The sequence below is a fragment of the Rhinolophus hipposideros genome (genome assembly GCF_964194185.1).
Source record: "Rhinolophus hipposideros genome assembly, chromosome: 9".
Lineage (NCBI taxonomy): Eukaryota > Metazoa > Chordata > Mammalia > Chiroptera > Rhinolophidae > Rhinolophus > Rhinolophus hipposideros.
Genome location: NC_138055.1, coordinates 854,755 through 881,207, shown reverse-complemented (window position 1 = coordinate 881,207; position 26,453 = coordinate 854,755).

Here is a 26,453-nt window from a genome sequence, read left to right as displayed (position 1 = left end):
ACGTTATCATTTCCACATTCTTAATTAAAAGCACGTGGTCTCCCTGGGTGACAGCAGCATCCAGGCGGCCCTGCCGGTCAGGCACATGACAAGGCTGCCCCTTGGCACCACCACCAGCTAACGTCTCACTGGTGCTAGCACCCTGTTCCAAATGTACAAGAGGAAAAAAACAGACATATAAGAACCAAAACAAAGGAGATAAAATTATGACTGTGAAGACGATGGGAAAACCCATGAGACTCCAAAGACAAAACCACCACAAGGACGGGAACAAAGTCAGTGGCTGGGAGGTGAAATTAAAACGTGGAAACAGGGGCAGCCGGATGGCCCAGCTGGTTAGAGCACGAGCTGTGAACAACACAGTTGCCGGTTCAATTCTCGCATGGGATGGTGGGCTGTTCCCTCTGCAACTAAAGATTGAAAACAGCGATTGGACTTGGAGCTGAGCTGCGCCCTCCACAGCTAGACTGAAGGACAACGGCTTGGAGCTGATGGGCCCTGGAGAAACACACTGTTCCCCAATATTCCCCAATAAATTTAAAAAAAAAAAATAGGTAAGTCATCTAACAAATAAACTTTAGAAAGAAAAATGAAAACCCCATAGCAGGAACTCTGAAGCCCCCCTGACGGTCACATATCATGTGGGAAATGCAGGAGGACCCCTGGGTGGGAAGACCCAGCAGAGCGCTATGCGTGGGGCCCAGCTCTGCAGCCTACAAGCCTGGGCTGAGCCTCTGGGCGCCCCTAGAAGAGCCCGCCTCTGGTGGGTCAGAGCAAGCCTTGCCACGGGGGGCGGGGGAGGGGAGCGCCAGCAATCAAGGGCATGGCTGCACCAGGTTCCAAAGGAGCTCCAGGGGCTCACCCCGCTTTTACCTTCATCTTATGGTATTTGTGAGGCCTGGATACTGAATAAAACATCATGGCAACAAAAAACAATTTATTATTTTCTATACAAGAGCTGTGGGTCGTCCACATGCTACTAACATCTGCTTGCTATTTATTCAAGATCCAATAAAACCAGTAATTAAGCTAGGTTTTTTTTATTAAAAAAGAAAAGAAAAAACCCAGAGAAATGGAAAGGACTTAATTTTCACAGCAGCAGCAGAAGATGGGGTGGCCACAGCACAGGGTGGCTTCTGCTCGCGGGCCTCACACATTCTCAGCAGGGAGCAGAGCGAGCCGGCCTCGCTGCCGGCTCAGCCCCGACAGGCCCTCTGCTCAGTTTAGCAGCACCTTCTGATATTTTGCTTCCTCAGTGGGCTCAGTGTGCAAACCACAGACCTGTCCGGGGCCCAGCCCTCCCTGCTGCTACTACATCCAGAGGGATTGGCTGGCCTCCTGGAATGATGGGAATGATGACGGACCAGGAGAAGGTCAAGGCCATTTTCCAGGTCGGGAACTTGGGGCACAAAGGAAGGACCTGCATCAGCACGCACTCCCACTGAGTTGTCTCCAGACTCTGTCCTGACCTGGCCTGGCAGGGTCTCAGAAGACCGTTCCTCCCCACCCCACCCGGCTCAATCCCTTAGGTTTGGTCCCGAAACACCGGGGCTAGGGTGAGAGGTGCTACAGACAAGTGGCCATCTGTGGGGTTCTGGCCTCCCCCAGGTGGGAGAACGGGCTTCTCCGATGGGTATTCGGCCCCCTGCACAGGCACAAGGACACATCAGCCAGCCGTGTGGGTGGCCACACTCTCGGACTTAGTGGCTACGAACATCTCCCTCAGAACTCTCCCAGCAGATGGGGTGGCCCGAAAACAGACTGAGTCCCTTGGGTCATGGCCCCTCCAGTCCCCAGAAACTCCCCAAACCTCATTAATTGCCCACAGGTGGGACATCATGCCTGCCAGCCAGGCTGCCCAAGATCCTGAACCTCTGGCTTCCTCGTCACTACATGGAATTAATCAGACGTGTATACCTGAGACAGCCCATCCCGGGAAAGCACCCGAGAGGGTGACTTGTCTCCTCCTCCCCCTTCCACAAGACAGGCTAATTAAAATGCACACAGTTATTGAGTTATTGGAGAGGGGACCGTAATCTATTAATTTGTCATCTTTGGTTCCGTCAGGGACACTTTCTGCAGTCCTGCAGATAATTGGAGAGGAGATTTCTGCAAAGGGCAGTCCTGACCCCTGCAAGACAATTTCCCAGAGAACATCCTAAACTGAGTAGTTAGAACTGAAAATCACAAGTATCCAGCCACTAAACTGAATAAAAATGGAAATTCTGCTCTGAGGCATCATTACACGCCTGTTGAGCTACACCCCGTCCTTGGCGTCCATTAACCTTTCCTCGAGTGGCCCTCTCACCCAGCAGGATGGATATTCTCCGCCGAGGTGTCTGGTGGTTTGACCTTTATTCAGCTAACAGCACGGGGCTCGTGGTGTTAAGTGGATGCCACTCCAGGACAAAATTGATCCTGCAATGAAAATCTTTGGAGTCGTCCTAGATAATGTGATGGCAAATGTACTCAGTCCTCTGGGCTCAAGGATAAATTAAACGAAAGCCAAAGCAAACAGTTATCTCCCTCCCGAGTTGCTTTAAGGCAGAACCGGAGCCTCTGCCTCAGGGAAGAAGCCCTGGTCCCCGGAGGAATCCCACACGCCCCAAGGGGAAGCCCAAGATTTGGCTGCACCCGGAGCCGCTGGGAACAGCAGGGCAGACGTTAATGTCTTCCCAAGAATGAATCTGAATCTAAAAAAAAAATGTTAAAATCGGTAAGAACACACTGAAAAAATTAATGAGAAGACTTGGCCCACCCAAGTGGAGCGAGGAGCGAGGTCCAAATCCTGAGTGTGAACTCTGCACACACCTACGCTGACGGCTGTACTACACGCCTGCTGGAAAAGCCGGCAGATGGAAAAGCAGGCAGGGGCCAGCGAGAAGCCTCTGAGAGGCAGGCCTGTGAGTCGCGCTCAGTGAACACACCCCCAGCGATGGGTCTGGAGCAGCAGGAACCTGAAGTGCCAGGTGTCACAACAGACAGCGGGGGGTGGGAGGGTTTCTAGAGATAAGCTGACCACCAACTTCTAAAGGCGCACAGGAGAAGCTCAGGGGAAGCCACAGGAACAGAGCAGGGGCATAAATTACTGAGACGTACAAGAGAAGCAAGGTTTGCAGTGTCAATCCAAAAAGTTAACTGCCTACTGGGACAAGAAGAAAAAATAATCCCCGAACAACACAAACAATCCAGAGTCTCTAAAAATGTATCACCTACAATGTCCAGTTTTTAACCTATTGTTAGACATGCAAAGAAACAGGAAATTTTGACCCACAATCAGGAAAAAAAGGCAGTCAGGATAAATTGACTCCAAATGAACCTAAATATTGGATCTATCAGAAAAATACATCAAAACAACTGTTATAACTATGTTCAAAAAATAAAGATACAGTCAAAGAGTAAAAATAAAATATGTATAAAGAAGTAGAAGAAAATATTATATCAATGAATAATCAGACAGGAAATCTCCACAGACAAATGGATTTTCTAAAACTGGTGACTACAATAACCAAAACAGAAATTTACTGGTTACTCTTGACTACAGTTTGGAGGTGACCAAAAAAAGAAGGTTAAACTTGAGGATAGGACAATAGAAACTGTCTGATCCAAAAGGCAGAGAGTATAAAAGATTTTGAAGAACTATGAACAGAACCACAGACACCTGTGGGACAATATTAAGCTGGAAACCCAGCCCCCACCCCTGCCCAAGCCCTCATCTATCCATCCACGAAGCAGACCTCCCACCCCAAAATGGAGCCCAAATCTGCCCACTGTCTCCACCTGCTGCCTCTGACCACTTCAGCCTCCCTAACAACCACCTTGCTTCCAGTCTGGTCGCGGTGCTGGAGGCTGGACATCTGAGATCCAGGTGCTGGCAGGGTTGGGTTCTGCTGAGGGTCTCTTCCTTTTCTCTGTGTCCTTACATGGTGGAGAAAGAGAGCCCTTCCCATAAGGACAGTGTCCCGTCCTGGGGACCCCACCCTCACAACCTCAGCTAAACTTAACCACCTCCCGAAGGCCACCACCTAACACCATCACACTGGGGTCGGGGTTACAATATGTGCTTTTGGGGGACACCGCCCATGGCACAGGCCCTGTGTCTTCCCCACCGGGCAGCCAGCACGACCTTTAAAACCGACAGCTTCTGCCCTTCTCTTACGTCAGACGTCCCCCAGCTCCTGTGTGCAGCCCCGCACCCCGGCTCCCTCCCAGGTCCCACCACCCCACGCCTAGTCCCACCCCCCACTTTGCTCCCCCTGCCCGGATGTCCTCCTCCCAAACACCCCTTGGCTGGCTCAGGCTGGCGCCAGAGGAGACCCTGGCTACACAGCCGTCACCCCCTCCTGGCACACAGATGCAGTGCCCAAGGGCTCCGTCCCTCTGTCCCCCGTCTGCTTCAAGGGCAGAGACCAGATGTATTGCCAGGCTCGGCTGAGACCTGTGACTTATTCACCAATTCCCAGCTGGCCATGAATCCATGCCCTTGGCTGAGTGTCAGCCCTAGCCAAGAAAAGTGGGGGCCCAGCTGCATGAATTTCCGGGGCGGCTGTAACAAAGGACCACACGCTGGGCAGATCCGAGCAGCAGACATGCATTTCCTCACAGCTGTGGAGACTGCAAGTCCCACATCGAGGTGTGGGGCTCCAGGGGCAGAGCTGTCCCACGCCTCCCCCTCCCCGTCCCCTCACCAGCCCTGGGCAGAGGAGGTTCTGGCCACGCGTGCTCCTGGGCTTGTGGCCACATCACTCCACTCTCGGCTGGCTCGCTGGCCCCTTCTCACACAGCCCTCTCCCCTGTCAAGTCTCTCCCTCCCCTTACAAGGACACAGGTCACTGCATTTAGGGCCACCTAATCCAGCGCAGTCTCATCGTGAGATTCTTAATCACATCTGCAAAGCCCCGATTTCCAGATGAGGTCACGTTCACGGACACTGAGGTTAGGGTTCGGACATATCTTTGGCGGGGCAGCGGAGGGGTCTTATTCACCCCACTACAGCAGTGTTCACAGAACCCTGGCTCCAAGGCAGGCGAGCACGTGGCCACACCTGTCATGACAGCAGGACGGGGCACCACGTTAAACCCCAGGTTAGAGGGAATCGCCGGTCCAAACCCAAGAGCCCCGGGAAGAGGCTGAGTTGATAGTGGGCTGGGCCGTCACTTCATCAACCTTAACCGAAGCCCTGGTGCAGAAAGTGACAGAAACGGTTATCGCTGTCCCAGGAGAGTGTCTGTTTGCACCAGATGTGGGCTTTAAGTGGGAGCAAAGGAAAGCAACTGGTTTAACTAGACCCAGTAACAAGCAAGCCTCGGCGTCACCTCCTGTTCTGAGGGCCACAGGCAGCAGCCAGCCCTGCCACAGGACAGCCGCCCAGGGCCTTCCTGCGCTGTCCAGAGGGGCCCCAGGCTTGTACTCCAAGCAGAAGGTCTTCAGCGTCACCAGGGGCAGGACTGTGGACAAGCAGGGCTGGGAGCCCTCCCTGCTAGCAGCTCTCTAACCAGCTCTGTCCACTGGGGCCCAGCCAGGGCCGGAGTTGGCTCTGTGGCTGCCTGAGCCTGCTCAGACCCGGGACCCTGCATCCGGCCTGGAGAATTCCGTGTGAGGAATCAGAACCCGCCTGGAGGCTGCGAGTCTGGGCTGAGGGACCCCTCCCAGACCCCTGGCCCCTGCTGTGGGTGATGCCCCTGCCCCAGCCTCCTGCAGGTTCTGCCTGCCCTGCTCCCTGGGAGAGGGTGGTCCAAGTGGACCCCACGCTCACATTCACGTGTGGTTCTGAGCCTGCTGGGAAGTCCCCATGTGGACTCAAATCATTTCAGCCCTTCACCCAGCCACGAAACAGTTCAAAAACCAGTCAGACTGGCCTAAAAGCAGCAGGGGGTGGGGGAACAGCAGCCCCCAGCAGCCGCCCCTATGCCCCTGATTTGTAACAAGGCTACGGACAGCAGCTCAATTCAGGCCTGAGCTGAGCCCCTGCAAGGTAGGCGGGGCCAGGTGCACACCCCTCTTCTGACACCAGACCCTTCCCTCCCGGGTGCATTTCCCAGCACGTTGTCACTGAGGCTGGAGCTCAGGCCGGCAGAACAACCTCTCTGTGTCTCCCCTGCAGGGTGAGGCTCAGGCAGGTCGGTCAGCCTGGAGGAGGCGGGAGCGGCTGCATGCGGGTCACTCCTCGCTGACCTTGGCAATGGCTCAGTCCCTGTCCAGAGCCCCAAATATACCTGTGCAGACAAAGGCAGATTTATTTGCAAGCACAGCCCAATAGGTCAAGTTCACCTATGTTTAAAAACAGCAAAAAAAAAAAAAAAAAAAAAAAACAACAACAAACACGATAAGCACGGTTAGCGCCCTCACCAGGACCGCTGGCCGCAGGGGTGCCCAGCCCACACTCTCTGGCGATGCCTCAGTGACAAATGTCGTTTACGGAGCCCCACAGGGGCCTCTGTGTGGGTCACTGCACCTGCCAAGAACTCCCAGATATGGGAGGGACGTCGGTCTGCGTGAAAAGGACACTGAGGTCCCGGCCGCCTGGTTCATGGGCTGTCACACCTGGGGCTCCAACAGCCTGGGCCCTGCCACCCGGCCTCCCTGGCCCGCTCCTCGCCTGGACAGGGTCCCTCCCAGAAGTCTATCTGCAGAATCAAGCCCTTCCCCGGAGGCCTTGGGCTGCTGGGGGATCTAAGCACTGCGACGCATGGTGCCCAGGAAGGTTCCGGAAGCCTGTTCACCCGGAGCACACGGAGCTGCACAGGCCCCACAGCACCCCTCGAGGAGGTGGCCCGGCACCCCCAGCAAGGCCAAAAGCAGGCTCCTTCCATTCCTGCCGAGCCTGGGAGCCCGGGGCTGAGTTGTGGGGGACAATCCCGTGACAGTCAGACTCGGCCCCAAGGTGGGACCCAGCCAGGAGTTCCTCCTCTCACCCCCAGCAGACCCTCACTTCCGTGCCTCGGGGCCGTCTCCTTGGCCCTGCCACCTGCACCCCTCAGACCCTCACTCAGCTGAGGACAAGGGTTTCCCTGGTTTGGACACATGAGGTCCTCACAGAACATGGCCCAGGGTGTCCAATGTTTGATTAGACACATGTAACATCTCACGACCAACAGATCACTCCAGGAGGTGACCCCACACTCCATCCACTCCATTTGCCCGGTGCTGTGCTGGAAGCTGCTGGGGAAGAGCAGACGAGGCTCTGCCCTGATCTCGCCTCCCCGCGGGCCGGCAGAGAACACATGATCAAGCAAAGGCCTCAGTGGCTGCATGGCGGCCACCGCTGCGGGGGGACAAAGCTGGCAGGGCAACAGGGTCAGGGAGCGGCAGGGCCAGCTCCCCAGCCACGTGCCCAGGAATCAGGGGAGGACGTTGTTTTCTTCATGTCTGTAGCCAAGACAAAGGACCGTGCTCCCGAGACAGCGAGCATTTGTTATTAGTTCTGCCTGTTGTGCGTCAATTAAAATTAAACACTAGATGTGCACGTGTTTTGTCACTGTTTCATTATTAAAATCCATTGGTGTCCCATAATTTATTAGGAAAACAAAAGACGAGCTATGACTAAAATCTTGAGGAGATTCAAAATGAGAAATCTGTTTTAGAACAGAGACAAGAATCAATCGTATCTTGATTTCTGTTAAATTAATACATAGAAGTCCATGTAGGTCACCTTCCCAGGTGAGGGGGCACAGGCCTCCTGGCTCCCCGAGGAGACCCCAAGATTTAGATCCAGCGCTGGCCACACAAGAAGAATGTGAGTGGGAGGGTTGGGGAGGGGACACTGTGGGGACCTAAGTCTGGGAGCCAGGTGGTCACTCTGCAGGCGTGTGACTCCCAGGGGCGTAGCACCCTAAGATCTGAGCAAGGTGCTGGTCGGAAGAGGCTGCCGGGAGAAAGGAACCCTGGGCTGTGGCCCTAACTGTCCCTCCGGTGCCTCACTGCACGGGTGGCAGCAAGTGCTACTTCAACAGAGTGACACTTCTCAAGTGGCACCTCTGAAAGGCTTCCACCCCAAGTGCCCAAAGCTAAACGACTCACAGGTCACCGCCCTCCTCTCCTCTCACCTGGATGGGGCCTCAGGTGCCCATCCTGTCCACTTTCTGGGCAGGAGTGGCCCTCCTAACCCCAGACCTCACCTGTGGCTTCCCAGGTAAGGGGCCAGCCTTGCCCCACCCCAGGCACCCAGAGCAGGTCAGGGAGCTGGTTTCCTACCTGGCACCTTCCCCCGACACTGGGCCAGGAATGCTGCCTGTTACAGATTTCTACCCCACTCCCACCCACTGCCCTTGTCCCAGCACGGGGCCTCCACGTCATCGGCTGCCCACAAAGACCCTCCGTGAGCAGCAGCCTACAGCCTCAGCGGAGGCCAGCCCTCGTCATGCCTGGCTGTTCAGATCCAAGACTCACTCAGTCTTGCATGAAAATAATCATCAAATCGCAGAAGCGAGAGTGAGAACATTAAAAATGTTGGCTACCCCAACCCTGACCCCCATGGTTTCAGCTGTCCCCCGACTCGTGATTTCTCCATTGACACCTGGGAATTCAGCAGATGAGAATTCCGCCTCATCTCCTATGCGTCCTTCCTTCCCCAAATTGTCTGCCTTTCCTGAGCAAAACCAGCTACTCTCCAGATGGCCCCCATCTCTGCGTCTCCATGTGGCAGAGAGCCCCGTTGGGCCGCAGGCTGGGGCGCCTGGAATTAGGGTTTGCGTTTGGGGCAGGCTGGGCCCCAATGCCCACAGGCAGCACTGACGTGTCCTGGATGGATCAGATCATTTTGGTTGCAAGCTGTCCCTGGGCCTGGGCACCCGACAGCTGCCACGTCTGATTAAACTCTGATGCATTGAACTCGACTCGGCAGCTCCCGCCTGCTCATGCCAGAAAGAACACCAGGCACCAGGCCCTGCTCTTGCTGGAACGCCCTTCTCTGCAGTCAGGAAGCAAGCTGCTTGCCCCTCCATGGGCACAGACACTGTTAAAATTAGCAATCTAGGGGAGAGGTCCAAAACTATGGCATCAGCCTCTGGGTCTCCTTTGTTCTGCCTCTGAGATTTCTGAGTTATTTTTCTGATCGGAACGGCTGCCTTTCTTCAGGCGTGTGATTCTGGCTTCCTGCCTCAGGATTTCAACAGCTCAGCAGCCAGCAGAAGGGACCCCAGGGCCACAGGCACTGCCTCCTCGGCTCAAACAGGCCGACCCACCTGCAAGACGGGGCCAGGAACCCCTCCTCAACCCAAACGCCCGCCGGGCTTGCTGACCTGCTGCCACCTTCAGAGGGTGAGGGCCACGGCCAGACCAGCCCAGAATGAGTGAGCATGAGGCCACAGCACGCCATAGCTAGGGCCAGACTACAGACCCCACAGGGTCCCAAGCAGCAGCAGATGGGGGACCCCGCGTCCAAAGCCTCAGAGGATGCTTCCCAGAGCATGGGGGTGAGGGCAAGCACCCAGCAGGGAGAACTGAGGCTAAAGGGCCCCCAAACTCCTCCAGCCTGGGCCCCAGTGAAAGAGCTGAACAGCGGAAGTGGGAAGGGGGGGACCAGGGCAGATAGCAGCCAGCTGCTGTGAAAACAGAGAGGCGGGCAGCCAGCCAGCCCTTTCCACTCTCCCCCTTGCCCTTCATGCTGGTGGCTTCAGGAGAGAAAGGCAGAAGCAGGGTGTGCAGAGGGGCTGGGCAGGAGCTAGTGGGCCTCCCGCCTCTGGTCATCTGTCTGCAGGCAGCGGGGCCTCGTGTCAGCTGGGCTGCAAAACAGAACCCAGAGGAACCATGTGGAGGGTGAGCTTCCGAGGGACCACAGCCTCTGCGAGGGGCGCCCGAGGCTCAGATGCAATCAGGAAATCCCGAAGAAGGAGGGCACTGAGCCTACAGAATCCGATGACGTCTGCCTGTCAGAAAGGGGTGGCAGGACGAAGGCAAACACAGGACCAGGCAGAGCACACGGCTCTCATCACAGCCAGCGTGTCGTCCCTACAAAGCACCATGCACCTCTCAGGACAAACGTGAGAAACCCAACAGTCCAATCTGTCAAAGGCACATGGGATGGGTCAGAAAGGGGCGGGCAGAAGTCGGAACACAGGAAACATCCGTCCCCATCAGGCACCCACGACCGCCGTGAGAGCTGGGCTTTCTCCCATCTCACGGCACAAGACCAAAGACGACAGGTCCACTGGGAACAGATGGGTCGAGACAGGCCCGGGGGTGTCAACTGGGAGAACCCCCTTAGAAGGCATTTAGATAACAGGGTTTTTTAATTCCACACTATTTTGCCGATAAATTTGACTCCTGGGAATCTGAAATGATCCACTCACTGGGTGTCCACCCTCTGGGGGAGCCCATCCACTCACTGGGTGTCCACCCATCCATCTGCTGACACCTAGATCTCCACCTTGGACTGGACCTCGCTCTGAGCTCCATGACAGCCTCCAGGCATCTCCACCCAAACTGTCCATGGGGCTCAAACACAGCATGTCCACAGTGGAATAATCCCCTTCACACCAATAACCCCAAAAATGTGAGCCAAGAACTGTCCTGGCCCCTCCCTCACCACCCGTCCTGTCTGCTCTCCCAGCGCTGCCCACCTGTGCCTGGGCCTCACGCTGGCCTCCTGGCTGGTCTCTGGTTCTTCCTGCTCAGAACCTCCTCGTCCAGGTGTCCAGTGTGACCATCTGCCATCCTGCCAACAGCATTTCTGATCTCCACACACACACACACCCCAAAGAGTCGAATCACCTGGGGGACTGGCTGGGCCCATCCATGAGCTTCTGACTCAACAGGTCTGGGTGGGGCCCAAGAATGTGCCTCTGTGACAAACTTGGGGACCACAGCCCTTGAGGATGGCATTCACACTCCCCAGTGAAGACCAGGACCACTAGCCTCTCCTGCTTTGTGCTGGGTCCCCCAAAAGCAGCCCTGACAAGGACCCCAGTGCAGGAGCTGTTTTGGGAGGGGCCCTGGAAGCCCCAGAGGAATTCAAGGAGGTGTGGGGGTGGGGGAAGCAAGTCAGCATGGTGGCACCTGCAGCCTGGCCAGCTGGGGGCACGCACAGCCGTGGAGTACACGCACGTCTCAGAGCTCCCCTCCTGAGGTGTGAGGCAGTGCAGCCCCCCACACCCAAGCTGGTCCAAGGGCTGAGGACTGCTGGGGATGGGAATTCTCCAGCAACCCCAGCCTGGGCAGAGGGTGCCCACTGCCAGAGGGCCCTCCCTTGGGCGAGGATGGAGAGCAGGCAGTGACAGCCGAGGAGCAGGCGGCACTGCCCGCACCACAGTGGTCCCCAAACGCTGAGATCCAGTTCCCACCTTTCAGGACCCCCCCTTTACCTTCAACCCCTCCGGGCAGCTCCTCACTCTCACCAAGCTTTAGAGTTCCCCTCCGGAAAACAGCCACCTCTGCCCTGCAACTGCTGCCACCCCAGCTCATCTTTAGAGAGGTCCACACACGGTGCCAGCACGTCCCTAGACACACCAGACGCCCAAGCAGGGCCAAGCACAAACCCGCAGCCCGTGTGCATGTGACCACACCCCGTGTCCACTATGCCCGTGGTTCTTGACCACTGCAGGGACATCTAACCCCCTGTGTTTTCATCTCAAATAAATTACTTATAAGTGATTTATAAGAACACGCTTCCTCATAAACACATCTTCACATTCCAGACACGTGCTACGTGAGCAGAAACATGACACCCATATGCTCACACCCTTTTTCGTTATTAAATGTAGTTCTTTCATGTGCAAATTAAGTTTCCAACCTTGAAAGAGATGCAAATCAGAAATGAAGCTTGTCACTCAGTCATTTATTTTTTTTTTTGTAAACACTTTTTTTTTTACAGGACTTTATTGGGGAACAGTGTGTACTTCCAGGATTTTTTTCCAAATCAAGCTGTTGTCCTTTCAGTCTTAGTTGTGGAGGGTGCCTTTCAGCTTCAAGGTGTTGTCCTTTCAGTCTTAGTTGTGGAGGGCGCAGCTCAGCTCCAGGTCCAGTTGCCGATGTTAGTTGCAGGGGGCACAGCCCACCATCCCTCGCGGGAGTTGAACCGACAACCTTGTGGCTGAGAGGACGCTCTCCAACCAACTGAGCCATCCGGGAGGCAGCTCAGCTCACGGTGCCGTGTTCAATCTTAGTTGCAGGGGGCGCTGCCCACCATCCCTTGCGGGACTTGAGGAGTTGAACTGGCAACCTCGTGGTTGACAGCCCACTGGCCCATGTGGGAATCCAACTGGCAGCCTTCAGAGTTAGGAGCACGGAGCTCCAACCACCTGAGCCACCGGGCTGGCCACTTAGTCGTTTATTGATGGGGACACGAGGGAGGCCCCAGTCGGGCACCCACAGGCAGCAGGACCAGGAAGCCCCCCCAGCACCTGTCCTGTGGGCCCCAGGGCCTCGGAGCTTCCAGGTAACCTGAGCCATGTTTTCTTCCTCCACCCGAGCATATGTCGGTGGCTGGACACCAAGAAAGCCCAGGCTCTTGAGAGACAGACAGAATGATGAAGGGACAAATGCTCATTCTGGAGAGTGGCTGGTGGTATCTCTGCTCTAGCCAGGACTCCCGCCTAAGAAGCCCTGATGGGGGCAATGGCCTCCCCGCGAGAGCACACAAACACAGCCACCCCCACTCTTGGCCCTCGGCGATGGGGCAGGGGCCCAGGAAAGTGTGAGGAGAGTGAGGGGGACCTGCCTGGATTAAAGCTGCCTGTCCACTGTCCACTCAGTCATGGACTTGACCTCCCCTCTTGCAAAACCCAGGAAGGGGATAAAGGGAGGGGGAGGGAGGACAGGCTGAGGTTCCCGACTTATTGTGACATTTTCAATAAATGCACAAAAGTTATTTGGTAAAAAATCAGCATGTCAAGATGAGAGAAGAGGAAGAAATACATATTTTTTAAATTTACCTAGGAATAAAAGAGCATTCCCTTTTAATGATAAATATTATTTTTCAGTTATTCTGCTTTCTCAAATATAATGGTGAAAATCGCTGTTAAACTCAGGCCTGACTGTACCCGTTCTCACCACGATTAGTCAACGTGAGTTCAGCAGTTTTAGTCAAAGCCACAACACGTAACAGAAAGCGTAGCTATGTGTACTCGCAGGTGGTACTTAGCAAGAAAACTTAACAAAATCAGCTGAAAAGATGAACGGATAAGTGCTCACAAATTTGGAAAGCACACAAAAATAGAAACCCCAGGTCTTTCCCAAACACCAGCAATAGCAGGGACTCACACCCACCTGCTGGTCCCCCCCCCACCCAGCAGCCTCACGCCTCTGACATCCAGGGCCAAGCCCCCCCTGGTGTCCTGGCCCAACACCCTCTGTGCCCCGGGGATCAACTGCAGCAGTGAGGGTGGGGGCCCCACAGAGAGTCCCCTGCGGGACAGTGGCCAGGAAGAGGGGTCAAGCCAGGGGAAAGGAGGGGAGAGCCACAACTGACCCCGTTCCTTTCCTCTACTCTGTCCCCTGGTCCAGACTCCATCCCTCCGGCCACTAGAGCCCCAGCCTGCAGCCCCTCCCAGCGCCCAAATACAGCAGGACCAGTCCACAACCGGCCTCCCAAGACATCCTCAGAGCCCCCCTGGCCCAGGGCCCTTGCTACCCCCGCCTGACAGCATCTCCTCTCAACCCCAGCCCGCCACTCCCCCCCCCCAGAAGCGCTGACCTGTTTCCTCCTCCTCCCCTGGCTTCCACAAGGTCCTAAAAAGACCACGTGCTATCAGTGCACCCCTGTGCCCAGCCTCGCGCCCAAGGAGAAGTCGCCTGTTGGGAATGGGCTCCTACAGGTAGAGCGGGTGGCTTCCCTTCCTGTGGTCACAATCCCGTCTGAGGGCACATTCTAGAACACTGCACGGCCGCCCAGGACCCAGGCCGTGGCCCTGCCCGCAGGCGGGAGCAGGACGAGGGGCTCAGGAGGTGGGAGACGAGGCACGCAGGGACCCAGCGGGGCCTGGCCCCACAGAGCACAGCCCACGATGCCTGCGCGCATTTCCACGCACAAGGCCCCTGAGCGGCCACGCCACGTGTGGTTTGTGTGTGCGCCGCGGCCACGTGGGCGCTGTTGCTGCCCACGCGGGATGTGGCCTACGGGGTGGCCCACGGCACACTCTTCCGCCTGCTGGCCTTCCTAGCGCTGGCAGCACGCGCGAACCGTGCTCACCCACCCGGGCTCGGCGCCCGTGGACACAGAGCCCAGCACGCCGGGTGGCCCGGCTGTGCGCAGACGCTGCGTGACCGCTGCCCCTGGGTCCACACTGCGTGGGCGAGGACAACCAGAAGCACTTCTTGCCGCGCCGCGTGTGCTGTGCTGCCCTGCGTGCCTGCCCTGCGCAGCCGCGCGGAGAGGGACGTGCGTGGCATCCCGGCGCCCCCTCCCTGGTCTTCCTCTCCTGGTGGCCCTCAAGGCCTTCTTCTTGGGGTCTGTGACGTTCGCCACCCCAATGCACGCCATCTGCACGGACCACACCACAGTCGCGCAGCGGCAAAGGGAGAGGGGCAGGCCGGGCCGGTCAGCATGATGAACTGGAGGCCGTCTTCCCTTCGGCGCCGCCTCTCCTCTGCTGGCCTGGAGCAGCCCCTTTGCCTCCCCAGAGCCCCAGAGGGCAAGCGGGCACCACGATGTGGTCTGAGGGCTCCCCTGTAAACCCAGCCACCATCTGCTAAAGCTCCCAGGTCCTTAGGGGGAAACGCAACAAACTTCCATAACAAGCTACCTTTCTTTTCCATGTCCACAAGGAGACCAGCAGGGCAGATCATTTAAAAGCCTCAGGTTCTCTTCTGAGCAGAAAGTGAGGTTTAGGACACCCAAGATTCTGAGCAAGTTCCTGCGGCCAGGCCCTTTCCCAAAAGGAAGGTGCAATATTCTGCCCCTTTTTAGCTCTGCCAATGCTTCCATATGGAAAACAAGTCCACGACAGCTATGAACAAGTATCATGAATTAATTCATGATGAATTAGTGCGGAGCCTACTAAAGGAGGTAAGTGTACACTGAAGCAATTGCGTGAGTGCTGGCCCCTGGTCTATTGTGGTGAGTTGCATGGATGCCTTATCTGCACTGAACCATCCTTTCATTCCTGATTACCCCAGCTCCATCATAATGGATTATTTCATATTTTCTGTTGGATTTGATGGGTCAACACTTAGGCTTTTTGCATTTATGCTCATCAGTGAACTGGACCTCTACATTTCTATTCTTTCCTTTATTATTTTAGCCTAATCTGTTGGTAATTTACCCTGATCACACTACCCATATAAAATGAGTAGGGCGGCTATGGCCCTGTGTTTATATTTTCTGAAATTATGCAGCATTGGAACTACTCTTGTTGCTCGAAAGTTTGGTAGATCAAACCAGTGTAGGTTAGGTTTTCTTCTTTAACTTTTTATTTTGAGGTAATTGTGGGTTCACATGCAGTGGTAAGAAATAATAGATCCTGTTTACCCTTCACCCACCTTCCCCCACTGGCAACATCTTACGTAACCATAGTACAATATCAAAACCCAGAAACGCACATGATACCAACCACTGACTATTCAGATTTCCCCAGTTTTACATGCATGCGTTTATATGGGGGGACTTCCCCCCACATAAACACATCTGTGCAATATTACCACACATGTAGATTTGTGTATGCACCACCACAGTCCAGATACTGATACAACCAGCTCGCCTCCTCCCCCTCCACACCGCTGGGCAATGACTAATCTGTTCCCTACCTATGGTTTTGTCGTTTCAAGAATGCTATGTAAGTGGAATTACTGTGCAATAATATGTCATCTTTTGAGACTGTCTTTTTCCCCTCAATGTTATTCCCTTGAGATCCATCTAAATTCTCGCCTATGTCAAGAGTTCACTCCTATTCACTGCTGAGTAACCCTCCATCGTAACCCCAGTCTAACCATTCATCCGTTGAAGGACATTTGGGTTGTTTCCAGTTTTCGACTCCTATAAACCATCTGGGTACAGGTTTCTGTGTGAACGTAACTTTTCTGACATAAATGCCTAAGAATGTAGTTCTGGGTCGTGTGGTAATTTGCATCATTTAGTTTTGTGAAAAACTGTAAAAAGACTGTTTTCCACAGTGGCTGTACCATTTTACATTCCCACCAACAGTGTACGACTGATCTATTTTCTCTGCATCCTCCCCAGCATTTGGGCTTATCACTTTTTTATTATTTTAGCCGTTCTGATAGGTGAGTGATGATGACTCATGGTTTTGACTTGCATTTTCCTAGTGACTAAGAATGTTGGGCATCTTTTCATGGGCTTATTTCCCATCTGCACACCCACTCCAGTGAAATGCCAGCTCATGTCTTTTACCCACTTTCTAATGGATTGGTTTGTTTTTTAATGTTGAGCTTTGACACTTGTTTACATATTTTCTTTTTGTAGTCCTCTGTCATTTTTTTATGTCAGATATTTATGTCAGTCTGGAGCTTATCTTTTCATCCTAACAGAGCAGTTTTCGTTATGATAGGTCTAATTCGTCCGTTTTTCCTTTTATGGACCATTCCTTGCTGTCAAATCTAAGAGCTCTTTGTCTAGCCCTAGGTCCCAAAGGTTTCCTCCTAGTTGTTTTCTAATAGTTTTATGTTTTATATTTAAATCTGTGGTCCATTTGGAGTTAATTTTGCATAAGATGTTTAGGTCAAAGTTCATTTTTTGCCTGTCATTGTCCCATTGCGCCCGCACCCCCTGTTGGAAAGACTGTCCTTTCTCCACTGAATTGCTTTTGCAACTGTCAAAATCCGTTAGGCATGTTTGTGGGGGCCTATTTGGGGGTTCTACATTCTGTTCCATGGATCTATGTTTCTTTCCTTCCACAAATACCCCACTCTCGATCATTGTAGCTATATAAAAAGGCTTAACATCAGGTAGAGTGATTTTTCCCACTTTCTTCTTTTTTTCTAAATTATTTTAGCTATTCTAGGTCTTACGCCTTTCCATACAAAGTTTAGAATAAAGTTGTCTATGTCTACAAGAAGAAACCTTGCTAGGAGGTTGAAAGGAATTGAACTAAACCGACGTATATCATTGGGAAGGAGGGGGGGGGTGATATCTTTTCTGTGCTGAGTCTTCCAATCCACGGCACAATCTGTTTCTCCATTTATTTCTGTCTTTTTCCATTTCTCTCACCAGCATTTTGTAATTCTTAGCATACATTTCTTCTACAGGTTTTGGTTGATTTATACCTAGGTATTTCACTTTCTTTGGCTCAATTATAAATGGTATTGTGTGTTTAATTTCAGTTTCCACATGTTTATTGCTAGCATGTTCAAATATAATTACTCTTTGTATTTTGCGCTTATATCCTGCCACCTTGCTGAACTCACTTATTTTAGCAGGTTTGGTTTCGTTTTACTTTGTTTTTGTAGAGTCCTTGGGATTTTCTATGTAGACAATCATGTTATCTGAAATCGTGGCAGTTTTATGTTTTTAGTCCAATAGGTATGTATTTTATTTCTTTTTCTTGCTTTACTATGCTGTTTGAACTCTCACTACCATGTTGGATGAGAGAGGTGGAGTTTCCTGAAAGAAGAGACCTTTGACTACATTTCAGTGCTGCTATTCCATGACTCTTCAGGTTTCGTATTTCTTTTTTTCCAAATATGTACATTGTTTATTTCCTGGAAATCTGTTTATCACCTACATTTTCCAGTTTACCAGCAGGCATTCCTCCTGAAACCCTTTCATTAGTTTTAATTGTTATTTGGACTGTAGCAATCCCACTTAGTGTCTGTCAATCTTTATTCTATTTACATATCTCCTTTTCTGTGGTGTTGACAGCATCAGTCCACTTACTGGTCTTTCCATAAAAGACTTGGGTTTTGCTTTTGCCTCTATTGTTATTACAAGAGGTGTGGCCGGGCTCCTCTTTCACTGCGTTCTGCCCTTTATTAACTTTTTCTTTCTTGTTTCCTTGGATATTTTGCCTTAGATCTTTTTCAAACTTTTAGAAGTGAATGGTTTACTTATTTTTACATATTCTTCTTTTTCCAATAAATGTACTTAAAGCTACACCATTTCCTCTGGGTAGTGAAGTACCCAATGTTGTATATACCGTCAATTTTTTGATGCATAAAATATTCATTGTTATTAAGCCCTAAGTATTTCTTTTTCCATTTACTTTTTAATTGCATTTTTGAATTATTATATAGCACTATTGACTATTCTTCACACGTTCCGTGAATTTTAACATGTGGATTCATAGGGGCACCACCACAGTCAGGATCCTGACCCACTGGATATTTAGAACCAGGATCCCACAAAGTTCCTATTTCATTTATGAACATGTCTCCATCATCAGAAAGCACATTCTTTCCTGTTTCTCCATAGTCACACACACACACACACACACACACACACACTCACTCAGTGCCAACGACCTCTGACTTGTGTTGTTACTGTAGTTTTGTCTGTTTGAGGATCTGGTATCTGTGAAATCTCATGGCCTGCAACCTTTTGCGACTGGGTCCTTTGACTCAACACAGTGCCTTTGGGGCCCGTCCAGGTTATTGCATGTGTCAATAGTTCTTCCTTTCTGATGTGAGTGGCTGTGGCAACGTTTTCCATTCACAATGTGAAGAACATTTGAGATGTTTCTATCATTTGGCAACTGTGAACAGAGCTGCTATCAACATTCATGTACATGTTTGCATGTGAACAGTTTTCTCTCTCATTCTTTACTGCTGCACTGGTGTCCCTGTAATAAGAGGCAGTGACTAGAGTTCTCTTTCTCCACCTGTGAAGACACAGCAAGAAGGCGGCCATCTGCAAGCCAGGAAAGGAGTCCTCACCAGAAACCAGCCCCACAAAACTTTGATCCTGGACTTCTAGCCTCCAGAACTGTGAGAAACAAATTTCTGTTCTTCAAGCCACCCAGCCTGTACTATTTGCTATGGGGCCCAAGGTTATACAAATCGAACACATCACCCAGAAGGGGATCTCAGGAAAGCAGACTGAGAGAAACAAATCTAACTGTGAAAACCCAGGACCTCAGCGCACTGAAGGGGTGGGAGGTGCTAACTTCAGTTGCTTCACAAAGGGTGTGCCCACCAAGGATGCAAGCATTCCACACACCACACACACAGCAGTTTCTCCCAGTTGCAGGCAAGCCATTCTGAAGCTAAAGTTTACCATAGTTGAACAAATACGTGAATTATAGAAAATAAGAGCCAGGTTCTTCACTAGCAGAGAAGGATGTTACAATTAAATAGCGGGGGAGGTGAGAACAAACCTTGTAGAGTGGGACTCGAGTCAGAAATGATCAGTTTGCACTCAAATACATGCCTACTAAAATAGGTACAGATATGTGTGTATACAGGGGTCATATGTGCACATGGATCTCCAAACACTGTCCCCTTCAAGGGCCTAGAAGCTGTGACACCCAGATCTTGATTTCTAAATACCATTCTGTAATAAAAGGAACCAGGGATCCTTGGAGAAAGGCTGATCCTGGTCTGGGACAGAGAAGGTAGAAGATGAGCCTGGAGCATCTTGTGTTGCAAGAAAGGAAGGAAGTGAGAAAGGAAGGGAGGGAGGAAGGAAAAGATGGGGTGTCTAAAGACACAAAAAGCAACCCAGTGGCCTAAGTTTATTATAATAGAATAAATAAATGGGAGAGAAGAGACAAGAGTTCCCAAGAACAGAATTCCAAATCATGGCTAAAGCAAGGATGAGGGGAACAGAGATGGGCACTAGGCACCTCAGATGTCTGCTGCAGGCATGACACCACACACAAACACACACACACACACACACACACACACACACACACACACACACCATGAACGCTGAGATTGGCAGGTGAAACCTTAAGAGGAAAGAGGATGGTTGCAGAGCCGCAAACTCTCTCTCTAAAATATTTCTTATGCCGGGTGGTTTTAACACACGAGCCTACATTCTTTGATCACCTCTTTCTAGCAGGTAGAGCTCAACTGCCCTCCACTTTGAGTGCAGCTGGACACGGTGACTTACTTCCAAAAATAGATAATGGAAAAAGAAAGATAGAAACTGTACCATGGACAAACCTGCAGACACCACCTTGACCCAGCGTCCCCCCATGAGCTGGAATCACTGACAGCACATACCCGCTGGAGCACCATGAGGACACTTTCCCGAGTGACTGTCCCCATGAGCCATGTTGAATAATGAGAAAGATCAGGGAAACCTGAAGTGAGGGCCACCCCACAAAAGATCTCCACAGCATTCTTCCAAAGTGTCATGAAAATAAGAAAGGATGAGAAGGTGCCACTGACCAGAGGAGACGAAGGAGATGTGGTGGCCGTGGGTCCTGGACTGGGTACTGGGACACACCAGTGACCTCAGTGGAAAAACTGGTGAAATCCCGATAAAGTCTGTCATTTAGTTCACAGAAGCCCAATGTTAAGTCCTGAATTTTGATAAAAGCACCAGAGTCATATAAAAAGTTAGCACAGAGAAAACTTATGGGGGCCTACACAGGAAGTCTCTGGAACCTCTCTTCAGCATTTCTGAAAATCTAAAATGATTTCAAAATAAAACTTTGAAAAGGGAGGACACTTGGGAAGTGAGCAGCTGAAGCGACTTCCTCAGACCCTGTGGGAAGACCTGCCAAGGATGTCCCTGGGGCCTGGTGACTCAAGTGGACCCAGCAGTGGGCAGGGAGGCCGGGCTCCCTTCCCAGAAAGACCATGGATCAGAAACACGGGCAGACCTAGGCACCTTCCATTAGCACCTGGGTCCAGCCAGGTGCAAAGGGGCCAGGATTCTTTGCAGCTCTCCCCAGAGAGCTCTGCTCTGCTTCTCCACCCCTTGAATGAAGGTTGGCCTATGACTTTTATTTTCCAGTTACAAAAATTGTCATGATGGACATTCTTGCACCACACACCCACTACAGGGGCTTTCCTGAGACTCCACACAGTGTACAGGAAAGGGCATCTAGATGTCAATCCCCCAAGAAAGTTGCGCTGAACCCACCACTGTTCATTGTGTGCACATGTCCTGTCCTTTTCCTTGGGGGAAAGTGCTGGAAATTGCTTATAGGGTTCATAACCTCAACACTGCGTGGTTTCACTCAGCTGCACCCCCTAAATGATCCAAACCAGTTACCCTCCAGACCAACCTCCCCACATCCCCACCACTACTTGATGCTGCCAGACTGTGAACAGGTTTGTGAAACGTTTTCAATTATGGTTTTAATTTGCTTTCAGCCCAATCCTGGAAGCCCTTCTACTGGACAGTCCTGTTTCTCCAGGTTGAAATCCGTCACTCATTTCTATCTTTCTTTGTCTGTTTCCTACTGATGTGTAGGATTTAGTTACCCGTTCTGAGCATTAGCTCTTTGTCAGCTGAATGCATTGCAGGCCTCTTTTCCCAGATGTGGCCTCCTGGTTCCATTTATTGTCTATGTTGCCCTTGATTAATTTTAATGTAACAGGATTTGTGAGCCTTTTTCTTTGTGTTTGCCCTTCTGGGATCCTACTGAAGAAATTATTCCTTAGTCCATGGCCATCATATGTTCTCCTATATGTTATCTTATAAAAGCTTTTGAAATGCTTATGATACTGTGAAGTCCTTTATCCATTTGGAACTGATTTTTATGTATTGAGTAAGGTAAAATCCATATTTTTCTAGATATTAACCAATTTATCCAGCATCAATTTTTGAACAACCTCTTCTTTCCCTGTTGATCTGTGATGCCAACTGCGTTAGAAGTCTACACACACGTTCCCACTTATGCACTTACATCAGTGATTTCTTCCTGGACTCTCTCCACATTGTCAGGACTCGAGCACCTATCACCAGGACTCCCCTGTGCCCCCAGGAGGAAGCCTGTGTCAGGGCAAGTTCACCCCCCAGGGTGGCCATGCTCTCTGCAGCTCTGGCCTCTGAACGCCTTACCATCCTAATAGTTCAGTGATGTGCTTCAGCACATCTCTCTTTCAAGAGATCTTTTAAATATACTTCATCCAGCATTTATCATTGTTTTCAGTTGGATTACATGAGGTACTGCATCTGCCACAGTACAGAGAAGTCCTGCGTTGTGGATAAATCAATTGTTTTTATTACAGTCCATGGTTATTCAGACTTACTATCATGTTGACCATTTTATTTGAGCACGATCATTTCTGGCATTGCCTTCTGAAATACACCTTATCAAGTACTTTCAGTGAAAGCAAACTCTTGGTCTTGGCCTCAGGCTGTCCTTGCTTTACTCTCACTCTTGGGTATTTTAGCTGGGTATAGAATTCTTGATTGATGGTTACTGTGTATCAGCATTTTGAGGCTATCCCACTGCCCTCGGTAATTACTACTATTGATTAGAAATAATTTTAATCTAAATTATCTTTCTTTAGAAGGTAATGTTTCTACTCTCTGGTAGAGCATATTTGTATGCATTTTTATAGTGTGTGTGTGTGTGTGTGTGTGTGTGTGTGTGTGTGCCTCTATTGTACCACTTCATTTCAACATGACTAAGTTGTGTGTCTGTTTTTATGTATTTTACTTGGTAGAAAATATTTTCTTCAGTCTTGAAAACCCTTATCTAGTGTCTGCCCAAGCTTGGCCTGTGCACTGTCCTCTCTCTTCCCTCTTCTGGAATCTTAGTAGATGCACTTGCCTTTCTGTTTCCAGCTCCCTTTCCTATGTCTCTTCTCCTTGTGAAGAAGTGACTTTCTCAGATCTACCTTCAAATGCACTAATTTTCTCTTCAGCTATGTCTAATTGACCATTTAACCTGTCTATTTACTTCTTGCATTCAATGACTCTTTTTCTATTTCTATAAATTCTATCTGCCTCTTTTTCATTTGTTTACAATCTACCTCCTTTAATCAGTGTTCTATTTTTGCCATGGTTCTTGTATTATATTTTTCTCTTTAAATATTTTAAGCATGCTTATTTTAAAAGAGCTTTTAGAATGCTGTGTCATCTCTCACTTTGGGGATATATATGCTCCCATTTGTTTCAGCAGCTCCTAGGGCTGCCCTCAGGGTAATTCATTTTCTTGCCTGGTTTTCATCTTTAATTCTGACCTCATCTGTGCGATTCTCCACCTGGAGGCCTCCTTTGCCCAGATTTGTAGAAACATGCTCTCCCTCAGGACATAGGATTTTTACTGGATCTAGATATATTTGCATTTTAACAGTTTAACCCTTCTTCCCACAGGACAAGGGTATAAAGCCCACCTTACATACATGCATAGCTCAGTCACGGATTCCCCACTTTCATTCCATTGACATCACTTACTGATGACCCATACTAGGCACTGAACTCTTAGCTGAGGGCGTTGGCCGGCAACACCAAGTAGAAAGACTGAGTGGGATCTGAGCTTCTGCCATTCAGACCACCAGCGCCCCACCCCCACCCCACCCTGCCATCCCTAACAGAAGGACAGGTGGGCTGAGAGAACAGATACCATTGGGGCTGACCCAAGTCCTGCCAAGACATGGGGACGAACCTGGGTAGGGCAGTGCAGCTGCCTCAACTCCAAGTGCCTGGGGCTCAGGGAACCCCAAACCCCACCTCACGCCACCTGGAGCTGCTGCTTCCACCCACTCCCTGCTGGTGCCCCTGACCTTGGCCAGGCCCCCAGCCAATGCTCTATCTGGAGAGGGGAATGGTGTGATCATACTTGGTTCTCAGGCTCCTACACAGGCAGGACGTCCACCGCAGGGGCAGGGCTGAGGCAGAAGAAAACCCTCCCTGCTGCTGTATCCGCGGTGAGGCAAGAGGTGGGCACCACCCACAGTTCCTTGGTTACTCTCAGCATGGAGACCCCCACCCTACCTGGGAACCAGAGTGGAGAGAATGCTGGCACAGTCCTTCCCCACTGGCCAGCAAAGGCAGGGCCAGGCCACCAGCAGGACGAAGGGTCAACCTGGCAGCTGGGCTCTGCCTGGACACCTCCCCAAACCTCTGTGCTGAGAAGCTCAGTGGGGGGGTCTGCACCTGAGATGCTCCCGTGACAGGAAGGGGGCAGTGGGGTGGGCTCGCGATGTCAGTGCCCAACTATCTTCCCATAGATGCCTCTGAGGCCTTGGCCTTAGAGCCCAACCAGCTGGGGTGGGGACCGCAAGGCCCCACCTGCACCCCTCTGCCCATGGCCCTGTGTCTGCCCAGCTCCTGTCTCTCTAAGTCCAGGAGACCCCACGCCACAGGGCCAGGGAGCAGGGTCAGGAACCACATCCTGCCAGTCTCTCCATGCCCGGGGGTGGAACTGGACAGGTCCCAGGCCGGTCTGGGCTCCTGGGCTGTGCGGCGAGCGCATGGGTGCCAGCCGTGGTCACCAAGACACCAAGAGTATCCCCATCAGCTCAAGGCCACACTCCCGGACGGCACCCTCCCAGCCAGAACGAGGACCACTCAGGGTGGGGGCATGGGTACAGGTTCTTTCCAGCTGGGCACGGTCCCTGCAGCTCCTCTAAAACCTGATTCAAATGAGCCTCTATTTCCTCTCACACCAAAAAAAGAAAAACAGCTAAAAATTGGGAAAGGTTTCCAGTGGGCCCCTGCTGGAAGTAGAGGCCAGCAAATTCAATTAGAAGCATCTGCGGAAGCTGCAGAAAAAATCAGTCTCCTTTCATCATGAAAATAATGAAATTTCCCATACTCCTGGTCAAAGATGGTGCTGGCTCCCAGAAATGCCCACAGATGGCTGGGCGGCTCTGCTCCTGGTGGGGTCCCCAGAAGGTGCCGGGGCTCCCGGGGTGCTCTGTGGGCTGGCACCGGGTGGACATAGGGCCAGAGGGCTGGACAGTGCCGGCACCTGGGGAGACTGCCGAGCGCATCCACCTGGGACCCCAGCCCTTCATTCAGAGCCACCTCACGGAGCTGCTGATTGGGCTGCTCGGGGCACTTTGCTGACAAGGACGAGTGGCCTGGGGGGTAGCAGGGGCTTCAGGGGCCAGAGGCTGCCTCCCATGTTCTGTGGTTTTATCTCTTCCCACAGATGTTCTTCCCAACCAGCCACAGAGCAGACGGGGAGATGGGGGAAGACAAAGCTGCTCCCCTCCCTTCTCCCCAACCCCTCCCTCACACACGGACAAGGACACACGCATGCACAGGCACAGCCCCTGGAACCCACGTGACCGCACGGCTGGGACTGGAGCCTGTCCCCGTGCCCCTCCCCCACTACGGACGCGGGAGGTCAATCCCGTCCTTCAGGCCTGCAGGCAGGCAGCGGCCTGGCAGCCCTTCCTGTGCCCGGTGCCTTTGCTCCATCACACCTGCCAACAACCCCAGGGCCACACTGAGCCCAGGCCACTCGTGCAGAAGTAGTGGCCACGGGCACAGGGTGACCACACAGGAGGAGACACAGAGAGCAGTGGCCTCCCGAGGACTGTGGCCCAGGCCTGGCCATGTCAGGAGCCCCTTCTGGGGGCAGGACTGGGGGAAGCTGAGCTGCTGCTCCACGCAGGTCGCAGGGGCGCTCCTGAGGCTCTGCTGGGGTGTGGGGACGCTGGCAGTGGCAAGGCAGCGCATGGACACAGGGCTGAATGCACAGCCCAGGGCAGGAGGGGACCCCGTACTCAACCAGCTCCCTCCAGGCAGCCTGGTTCGGGAGGAAGAGGCACCTGGGGCCACACTCTCAGGGCTGTCTGCCCATCAGCCAGCCCATCTTCCTGGGAGCCAGGTGACATCTCCTTTCCCAGTGACCCTAGAAAAGCATTCGCAACCTCTGCCCTCATCCCACCAAAGCCAGGTTCTGAGGACTCTTCCTCAGCTATCCTCTCTCAGGGACCCTCCCTCCTGCAGGGCCCCCAGAGCCCAACCTGAGGGTGGGGGGAGCCTACACACAGGTGTGATCTAGTCTCGTTCGTTCACCCTCTCACTCCCAAGAAAGAGAATCTGAATACCTTGGCAGCAACAGGCTGGTCTCGAGGTAACTTTCAGGAGGACATCTTGCCAACAAGCACAACTAAAGGAGAAACTGGTTTCTGGGCTGTGGGGACAAAGCCCAAAAAAACAGTTTCCAGGCTCTCGGCCTCACATAGAAAGGTGCTGGCTCGGGTAGTAAATGGCCATCAACTGTGATCAGATGCCAGCAGCTGTGGCTAGTTGGCCGTCAGCTGTAACCCGTAGGCCATTGGCCACTAATATAACGGCTGTGGCTACGCTAGCAGGAAGGAATGGGGGCTAGCAAGGAGATGGTGGCTGGCAAGCGCGGACTGCTGTTAGGCAGATTATGTAGATCCTGCTTCCTGTGTCTCCAGCCCAACCGCCAGCGAGAATATATTGGTTTGACTCCCCTATCTAAGGCTCCGTGGGTGTTCCTTTTTGGCCTCACCGTGTCCTGCGTCCTTGTGTGGGGAGTGGGAGCTGAGACCCCGCAGGCCGCCCCGCCGGACCCCCCCGCACGACAAATGGCACAGCGAGCAGGGTCCCCCGCACGACATGGGCCCAAAGCGCCAACAGAATGAGCAGCACTCACAGAGGAAAGCGGGCACTGTTGAGAAGCCAGAGCGACGGCAGCTTGACTGCAGGGGGAGGCCGAGCAGGGCGGAGGTGGGAG